At 41.4% G+C, this 10089-nt stretch overlaps 1 non-coding gene across 1 annotated transcript; it reads left to right on the top strand.

Moving 5' to 3' along the window:
- Window positions 1-7146: 7146 nt before the first annotated feature.
- On the top strand, window positions 7147-7219 carry Trnaa-cgc. Its single transcript has one exon. It is a non-coding gene; the product is annotated as a tRNA-Ala (tRNA).
- Window positions 7220-10089: the final 2870 nt, after the last annotated feature.

The following is a 10089-nucleotide window of genomic DNA, read 5'->3' as shown; positions in this document are numbered from 1 at the left end:
GGTTTATGTAATTTACGATAACGATATAACATCTATAGACAGGGGACAGCGATAGTGATATCAAGAGTTGAAAGGTTGTTGCGTAGTAGAGGGGATGGTGGATGGCGTGTCCGTGAAGCGTGCGCGGGAAAAATAGTACTGTGTTCCATGAAAAGCATACGTAATTGTATGGACAGTGATACCGAACTATCAGATTGTTAATTCTCTTTACCACTGCGGTATGTAATGCCATCGCCAGCGAACTTTAATAGCAAATAAACCGACTGTGAAAGTGCCGCTAACATTACTTTGTTGTGGCCGACACGAACTGTGCCTTTATTAGAATGAACTTTGCTGGTATTGGTTTTGGGTGGTGGAACTGTTGTATATCACATTCTATCAAGCCATGAAAGTGAAGACTAATTAACTGTGCAATATAAATGGCTTTCAGTGACGTTGTCGAAGTTTGAAATGCGAGAACAGAGTGGACATTGTTTACGGTGTGCTTCACATACATGAACAATTCTGTGAACTGTGTATTTGTGGCTAAGACTATATGAATGTGACGAACCGTGTAATTATGGACGATAGCGTCACGGACAGTGCATAAAGTGTAAAAACGAGTGATGTCTACGTCATGTACTTTGAAAGAGAGGACATGTCAACAACGGTCGTATACTGGCGTCTTGTGGTTTGTTAATATTACCACGGGGTTAATGATACAGCTGTGCCGGAACTTCATTTGCGTTTCGCCGGAGAAGATTAACCAGCGGAACTGCTTGTGCTCTCATCATCGTAACCCGCCGACATCGTGCTGCCCAACGCAACGCTTCGTATGCAACAAAAAGTTAAGGGATTTCGCTGAACGTTATCCCCTGACCTAGAAACTTTCTTTCTCTATTAAAAGTATAAGAATTACAGACTCTGTTTAATTAAATTCTTTGTTTAGTTTGTTTGCTTTCTGCTAACGAAAATAAAATTACAATCAGTGAATTAAAAGTTGCCTGGTAGTCATTGTTGAAACACCAGTAAATATAAACTTCTTCCTCTCATTAGGACTAATTCTCCTTGCATGTCAAAATTATTATAGTTATTTTATGTAGTTTTATGTATTGTTATGAGACTAGATATATGACAGTAACTAATAAGAGTATTTTGTCTCGAAATCTGGCTTCGCGCGAAAATTACGGCGACTGCCATAATTGCTTGCGTTCTGACCAATTATGTAAAAGCTGCTATTCCCGTATTGGTGCTTTTCCTGACGTGAGCGGGAATTATAAATGTCAGCTGTCAAATCACGTAGTGACTCTTTACCCAGTAATAAAAGTTTTTTGATATTGTATTGCTACGAGTCGTAGTATTAAGAGACACTGATTATGCTCAAAAGTGGGTAGATGTATGGTGAAAACCCCCAGTGTTCATGCGAATGTAACAGTATTGTGTGTGATTCACGAAATTTTGTCACTTTTTCTAATTCCTTTGAAGTTTCAGAGAATATATACACAATTTTGTCGGTTCAGGTTAATTTCAGAGCAGTTTCTCGTGAATATTAGAGTTTTCAGTTCATAAACAAAGTGGGATCGTGACCAATTGAGAAGTAAAACAAAGAGTGTGGTTTTCCAACTAGAATTTTGGATGACTTCACAGTTCAGATTTTGATAATTATTTTTCCTGTGGGTTGAGGTCATCACAAGTTGCAGAGCTGATTCGACCTTCACAGCTTACGATCACATTCTGCACAATAATGGGACAAATCCTCTTATCCATGTGCATCTCTAACGGTGTGTGGGCGAAAAATGCCGCCGCTTAAAGCAATGCTGTTTTATACGGTCGAAACACCCATGCAGTCAGAGAAAAAGTTGTCAATTTTAAAAGTGTGCGTCGTACGACGTTCTGAACTTGCGTCTTTTTCCTCTGTGGAAAGTGGCGGTACTGTTCTCGCTTCTATTAACCTTGTAAAAGCCAAGGTGACTTGCTGTGTTTCTTTGAGCACCAAATATATTTAAGGCCACATTTATCATTCTTCTTTTTTTCTTATTCTTTCTTCGATTACGGCAATCTGTAGACACGTAAGGCAACTTTCTCGAAATTATATCTTCATTTCTGATTTTAGGTCTTTACAGTGTTTTTCCTTTTTTTTACAGTGCTCTTTTCTTGTTTCGTCTGTCCAGACTGTGATGCACTTTCTGAACTTCTCCTAAAATTGCCGAAGTTCCTGAACTTGTATTGACTAGTTAGTCTATCTAGATTTTCTGCTTTTGTAGTGTTAGTTGCTTTTTCATTTCCCTGAAAAACATGATTTGCGTGCTATGATTTTAGCCCAAATGGTCAAATGCTTTTTTAGTCGGACTTCTCGGATTCATTCGAAGCAAATGACCATAGGACGAAATTCTCCTCCTCACCATGGCATCGGACTGTTTTAAGTTTGGGTGTAGATTTCTTTCACAAATTCTCCCCCTCTATCTACTCCCAACTTCTCTTGGACCGAGTAATTTCCTTAGTACTTATCTTTGGTTTTTGCTCGACCTCTTGAATTTCTCCATTTTTGCTGAGGACTAAACATTTCATTGCATAGAGGCACTCCAGTTTTCTGACAGTGTAATACTGTTGAATTTCTGTTTTTCCTGACAGAAATTTTTTATTGCACATGTTCTTGAACTGAAAAGCTATTTCCGTTTCCTGCTCTGTATTTTCCCTTTAAGCACCTAAACCTACTCATTATATTGATTTTTATGCTTAGGAATTTCGGAGAATTTTTAATGTGTAATATGAATCCTCTCTTCTCGAAAGACCTTTGTAGTCCAGTCTTTCGCACCGTCTCCTTCAACCGGTTGATTTGCGCAGTTGCCATATCGAAGTTTTTGGAAAATTTTGATAAATCGTCCACAAAGGCTAGACAGTTGAGTTTCACGTTCAAGTTTTTACACCCTAGTCTGATTTCTTGGCTTCCTTTCCTTTGAAACCTAAGATTCTGTTTCCTTATTACCTTTTTCAAATCGCTGTTGAAGAGCATTGGGGAGAGGTCATCATCTTCCTTTTCATCAGTTTTGATTTCACATGGTTCCCAAATTCCTCCACAAAATTTTATTTTGGACTTAGTTTCGTCAATATTTCTTTAATAACAATAATAATAATAATAATAATAACAATAATAATAATAATAATTATTATTATTATTATTACTATTGTTGTTGTTGTTGTTGTTAACTCATTGATCTTCACATAACGTTATTCCACTTTTCATGTTCTCTTGTGAGCCTCAGAGCCTCATAATAGTTCCTTCATACCACATAATGACAGTTTTAAAATACCTAATATACCTCTGCTATGATGTACTGGGTGATCAAAAAGTCAGTATAAATTTGAAAACTGAATAAATCACGGAGTAATGTAGATCGAGAGGTACAAATTGACATACATGCTTGGAATGACATGGGCTTTTATTAGAACCAAAAAAAATACAAAAGTTCAAAAAATGTCTGACAGATGGCGCTTCATCTGATCATAATAGCAATAATTAACATAACAAAGTAAGACAAAGCAAATATGATGTTCTTTACACGAAATGCTCAATATGTCCACCATCATTCCTCAACAATAGCTGTAGTCGAGGAATAATGTTGTGAACAGCACTGTCCGGAGTTGTGGCGAGGCATTGGCGTCGGATGTTGTCTTTCAGCATCCATAGAGATGTCGGTCGATCACGATACACTTGCGACTTCAGGTAACCCCAAAGCCAATAATCGCACGGACTGAGGTCTGTGGACCTGGGGGGCCAAGCATGACGAAAGTAGCGGCTGAGCACACGATCATCACCAAACGACGCGCGCAAGAGATCTTTCACGCGTCTAGCAATATACTTTTTTGAACTTTTGTATTTTTTTGGTTCTAATAAAACCTCATGTCATTCCAAGCATGTGTATCAATCTGTAACTCTATATCTACATTATTCCTTGATTTATTCAGTTTTCAAATTGATACTGACTTTTTGATCACCCGGTATATTACCCTTTACTCAACAGCGTGAAAATCTAGTCCTTATTTGCCTTTCAGACTAAATCCCTTAAGTTAATTTATTCTTATCTTTGTAGAGTGCAGTTTCTGCACAAATAATCCACATGCATCTGGACTTTCCTTGCTGTGAGACATTTCAGTGTAGAAATACGTCAGCAGAAATAATATACAACGTATAGTTACGAAACGTCTTAGCTCTTATCTTTATTCAGTTAACACTCAGTTCTAAACCATAACACACAATATACTGACAACACGAAGGTATTATAGAAAATTTGGAAATTTATGATAAGGTCTCACGGGTCGTTAAGCTTACGCACTATTTAATCTAACTTACGCTACACACACACACACACACACACACACACACACACACACGCCCGTGCCCGAGGGAGGACTCGATCCTTCATCCTTAACTGACGGGGGGAGCCGCAACGTATTCTCTTTAAGGCACATGGCACACAAAATACAGGGTAAGCAAAAAGTCTCTCCCTGATTACAAAACTTAGTTTCTAAGGAACTATGCTACATACAGTATGTGGTTTGTTCCAAATGGTAGCTTTACTCATTTTGTTTAGGAATACATTTTAACACTGCGTCTAGGCAATACCGAGTTTCTCTCCATGTCTTGACTATCAATCGTAGTGCGTAGTGGCGACGCAGCCATATATGATTAGAAACCTTAAATGAAACAGTCTCTGGTAGCAAGGCTGTTTCTTTATAATTGTTTTTCTCTATGCCTCTGGCAGCATCTCTTCTCTCACTGCCTCTATAGAGTCTCGTATTCGGACCAAAGGAGTTTGCACATCAGTAACTGGTAAACTGAAAACTTCATCCTTAACTGAATCCCACAAAAAACGTCAAGCGGGTTATGTTCGGAGAATGTGGTGGCCGTTATGTTGGACCGTCTCTATCGATCCATCTGTCCGGGAAGAATTCACCAAAGAGCTGGTCAACAAATAATGCACAGTGTGGCGGTGGTTGAAATTCCTGTGAAGTGCAACGTAGAGTGTAGAAATATACCTGTAAATATGTTTATGAGCTAATCTACTATTTGCGGCAAATCTCGTAGTTGTATCTAGCATAATTCCTTAAAATTAAATTTTTGTAATCAAGGAAAGACCTCATGCTCACTCTGTATTCCAAGAGTGAACATGGAATTGCAATTAACTATATTGAAATAAATATAACTGAAAAAAATATGACTTAGATGCTTCTAAATCTCATCAAAATATGACTAGAAGGTAAATCCATATGAAGCTGTCACCGATATCATTAACAAAGTGCTATTAATGATTCACCCGTCTCCTAAAAACGCTGGACGTTTAGTTCACATGTACAAATATCCAGCATAAGTACATTACTAAAAGTTATAATTAATATGTATAAGACCAATAGAATGGAAATTAACATCATTCTCATCTTCCTGTCTACTGAATCCCAAAAAATTTGAGGGTGAAACACAGAATATTAAGAAAGTAGGCTGCAGTATAGGAAATTAGACAAAGGACACATGATTTACGGAATGTAGTTTTACTCAGCTGTGGTTCAGTTTGACAAAGATATTTGGCATTTCGCGGTACTGCAGCTCAAGAACAAAAGACGTAATACATTGACGCAGACATACAGGTATACTTTGACAAGTACATAGCCTTGCTGGAGGAACCATCAAGGCTAACAATCTGTCATAGAAGAAACAACATGAACAGCACATTTAGTAACGCGCGGGGAGCAGCATCGACGTAATATACACTGTCTAACATAAAACTGGTTCGCAAAACTTTTTCTGCACTTCGTGGAAAGTTAGCATAAAAAGTATAAAGACTGTAGTGTGATACCGTTATTAGGAACGACTTGGATCTTTGTCCTAAGAGATTTTCTTCTTTGTGTGAGTTGCAGATTACAAAACAACCTGTGCATGTTCAATTCTGACGGTGGTGTCTGAAAGAAGTGGTATCGATACATGTGAAATCTCAGCTTTTCATTTATCTTATTACGCACTAGGAATTCTCAATTAAAGGTTTGAAGAACCGTCGCTTGATGTTAAGATTCGTCTTTGGGAAGCAATTTCCGAACGAGATTAGGTGTGATGACAAGCAGGTGCCTTTCTTGACATGTGGGAAAGTTTTATATCAGTGTGTGGTGAAAGACTGCAATGAATGAGGAACGGAGAGAATCGTGAAGTGTTAAATACAAAATGTAAAATCTGGTATCTCCTAAAACTCTATATGATAGCAGATGACATAAAAGAAGCCATCAGTTAAGTAGCAGATGAGATGATAACGCAAACAGACAGCACTGACTGTACAGACAATAGATGCTCCTGCTAACTTAACTGGGGCCGTGGAGTTAACTGAAGCCTGCTCACTGATACTGAACCTATAACGATCGTCAGTCGCAAGCAGTAAAGCCTTCCGCCGTTCTGGGTTGTTATAGCCGCTCGTAAAAGCGATCTGATGACGCACAGGAGTCGCCCACCCGTGCCGTCGTTTACACGCACAGACAGCGTTCCTCTAACTGTCATTATTTCTTTCTGCTTTACGTCATTGGCACAGACTTTCTCCACATTTCTGCAGAAACAGTTTTGCAATGCATTATTTACTGCAGAAGCTTATTTTGAGAATCATTCAAATTTGAAGTACACTGCCTGAACAAAAATGTGAAGCACCCAGGTATGGAGGAGGAAACGAAATGAAACTTCACGGTTTGACAGAATTTCTGATGTTATTGCGGTTATTGTAGTATCGAGTCAAATTTACAATGACCCTGTCAGCAAGCGTCCACGTATAAATATGGCGCTGCACTCAATTTAGCCTGAATGCTCATTCAGTTGGGAAGGGTGCCATGAGCCCGCAGTATGCTCTCCTGAGACAAACTGTCCAATAACTGTTGTAACTGGTCTGTGATATAATGGTAACTGGGACTGAGATGAAGTCGACGCCCCAGTCGATCCCACACATGTTCTATTGAGGACAGACATGAGTGACTTGCTGGCTGAAGATTACCTCAATGTCACGCAGCAGTTCATTCAAACACATGCCATATGTGGACGAGCATTATCCTGTTGAAGAACGGCACCTCGATATTGACGCACGAGAGGTAACACATCAACACGCAGGGTGTCTGCGACCTCCTGTCGTAGGGTCATTACCGAGCGAGGTGGTGCAGTGGTTAGCACACTGGACTCGCATTCGGGAGGACGACGGTTCAATCCCGTCTCCAGCCATCCTGATTTAGGTTTTCCGTGATTTCCCTAAATCGTTTCAGGCAAATGCCGGGATGGTTCCTTTGAAAGGGCGCGGCCGATTTCCTTCCCCATCCTTCCCTAACCCGAGCTTACGCTCCGTCTCTAATGACCTCGTTGTCGACGGGACGTTAAAAAACACTAACCGAACCGAACCGTAGGGTCATTATTCCCTCGGCCAGTACCAGCCTGTCTCGAAGACACACCAGATGCCTGCCGCACCAGGTATTTTCGAAAACAAAGTAAAATCTTATATTTAATACATTGATACGTTCATCGACACACTTTCGAAGACCTTCTTTGGATTTCGCTACCTCTCTTCTGATTACTGCTTTAGCGCTCCGTTGTGCTAACGCGCCATGTTTGTGTCAGGCGGTTGAAGAAGCGAGACCCGACAGGGCCAGAGCAGCATTAGGCAGCGAACTCCTACCCCCAGACTATAAGGTCCGCTATTTGTGTGGCAATCTGGACTGGAGCAGCTTCGTGAACACGAAACATTTATACATCGTTTTCAAGTTTGCATTTAAGATGTTTCCTCACGAGACTTGAAAAGACACGCAGGTTTTATGCTGCATCGTTCTGTTATTGCAACTGTGCGCTTTGTAACTTGTTCCTTGTGCAACTTTTGTTATTTTTTTTATAGCTCGTTAGATAGTTATGCATATTTTCCAGTTTTAACTCCTGTAATTTTAAAGTTTCTACGTAGCGAATTGCTTCCGCCTGTATTGTTGTGATCGCTGCGCATACACAGTTTGTGTCACAAGTCGTAGCACTGAGTCTCCGTTTATCGTTCATCTCTAGTCTTTCGCACAGCACGATAACAGATGCATTACTAATGTTCCTTTCCCTTCTGTCGGTAATCGAGTTACGCAGCATGAGATTACAGAGCATTAAATACACATTAGAAATGACAGAATTTGGTGTAACTTAACGGAAGCTATAGGACGTTGGCATTCACGGTTAGCCTTTCATCACCACGAATAAGTCCCGAATAATCATTCCATCTATTACGCAAATAATCGCGAAGGTATAGATTTCCAAGAAAGAGAGGAAAGCACTGAAGCGGATCAGAGAAGATGCCGAGACTGTCGTCCTCCCAGCAGAGAAAGGGAATTGTACGGTCCTACTACCATTTAACGTATACAAGCAAAAATTGTACGACCTATTAGGAGACGACACCTACCGGACAATCGAAGACGATCCTAACAACAGAGTGAAAAGGAAGACTATTGAGCTTCTCCAGCACACCTTCGAAGATACGAAGATGGTGAAGAAACTTCGTCCACGAGCAGCTGCACCTCCTAGACTTTACGGACTACCTGAAGTCCATAAGGATGGACTGCCTCTCCGGCCGATTGTAAGAAACATTGGAGCACCAACACATGAATTAGCAAAACACCCGACGTCGATGCTCAGTCTCTTTGTGGGCAAATGTCAGCACCACATCAGAAACTCCGCGCATTTCGTCCAGCAAGTCCAGAACTTCCGATTGGGCCAAGAAGACCTCGTGGTGAGCTTTGACGTGGTATCCCCCTTTACTAGGGTACTTCTAAGAGACTCCCTAAGTCTCATAGGAGAAAAATTCGGACCAACAGTAACGAAAGTTTTCTAATTCGTACTTGCGTCAACATACTTTCTGTTCGATGGGAACTACTACAAACAAACAAATGGAATAGTGATGGGCTATCCTCTATTACTAGTAGTAGCCAATATGTTTTTGGAGGCTTTTGAAGAAGCAGCTCTCGAGTCGGCAGTCTACAAGCCCTCTTGCTTTTTTCGATATGTGGCCGCACGGACGACAACGCCTCCAAGACTTATTGCAGCATCTGAACTCGTTCCACCAGAATATCAAGTTCACGATGGAGGTAGAAGAAAACAACTAACTAACATTTCTGGTTGTGCTTGTCAAGCGAAGATCAGATGGCACACCAGGACACAGTGTCTACCGTAAGTCGACACATACAGATTTGTACCTGCATGCCTCCAGCTGTCATGCTCCTTCACACCTAGAGGGTGTTCTGAGCACAGTGGTACACAGAGCACGTGAAATCTCGGACAGTGACAGCCTTGCAGCTGAATTGCAGCACTTGCAGGCCGTGTTCCGCACGAACGGTTACAATAACTGGCAGATAAAACGTACATTGAGACCGAAGAAGCCGAGACCGCAGCCTTCCGAGGACGAAGACAAACCGGATGCGACGGTGATTATATCATACGTCGGGTACACATCGGCAAAGTTCGGCAGAATATTCAGAAAATACAATGTCATGTGCGTGTTTCGCCTTCCATACAAAACGAAAACGTTATTAGGATCAGTCAAGGATGACTTAGGACTCCGGAAACCGAGACTTTACAGCATCCCTTGCCAGTGCAGGAAAATGTGTATAGGCCAGACCATCCGGACGGTACAGGAGAGATGTAGTGAACATAAACGCCACACAGACAACGCACAGCCGACCAAGTCCGCCGTGGCAGAGCACTGCATCTCACATGGACATGACATGAACTACGACGCTACAAAGGTGTTACAGCAATCGAACACCTTCTGCGACTGTATCCTCAAAGAGGCAATGGAGATCCGGCTGCATGACGAACTAATAAATAAAGACAGCAGTTTGCAGTTAAGCAAAGCCTGGGATGCAGCTTTGAGGATGATTAAAACACAACGACAGTCTACACGGAAATCTGCATCTGTCAAGAGACCTGAAGAAGAAGAAGAAGAAGAAGAAGCATAATCACCACGACGGCAGAGTTCCGCCAGCGGCCGTGGCCGCGGAAGGACTGCGGCCCATGATGTGTCGCGGGGCGCCGCGCTTCCCCCACCACCCAGCCACCCAGCTCCGCCTTTCCCC

This window comes from Schistocerca americana, chromosome 8 (assembly GCF_021461395.2).
Source record: "Schistocerca americana isolate TAMUIC-IGC-003095 chromosome 8, iqSchAmer2.1, whole genome shotgun sequence".
NCBI classification, from domain to species: domain Eukaryota; kingdom Metazoa; phylum Arthropoda; class Insecta; order Orthoptera; family Acrididae; genus Schistocerca; species Schistocerca americana.
Note: the sequence above shows the minus strand (reverse complement) of the source record. Positions and strands in the feature narration are given on the sequence as shown.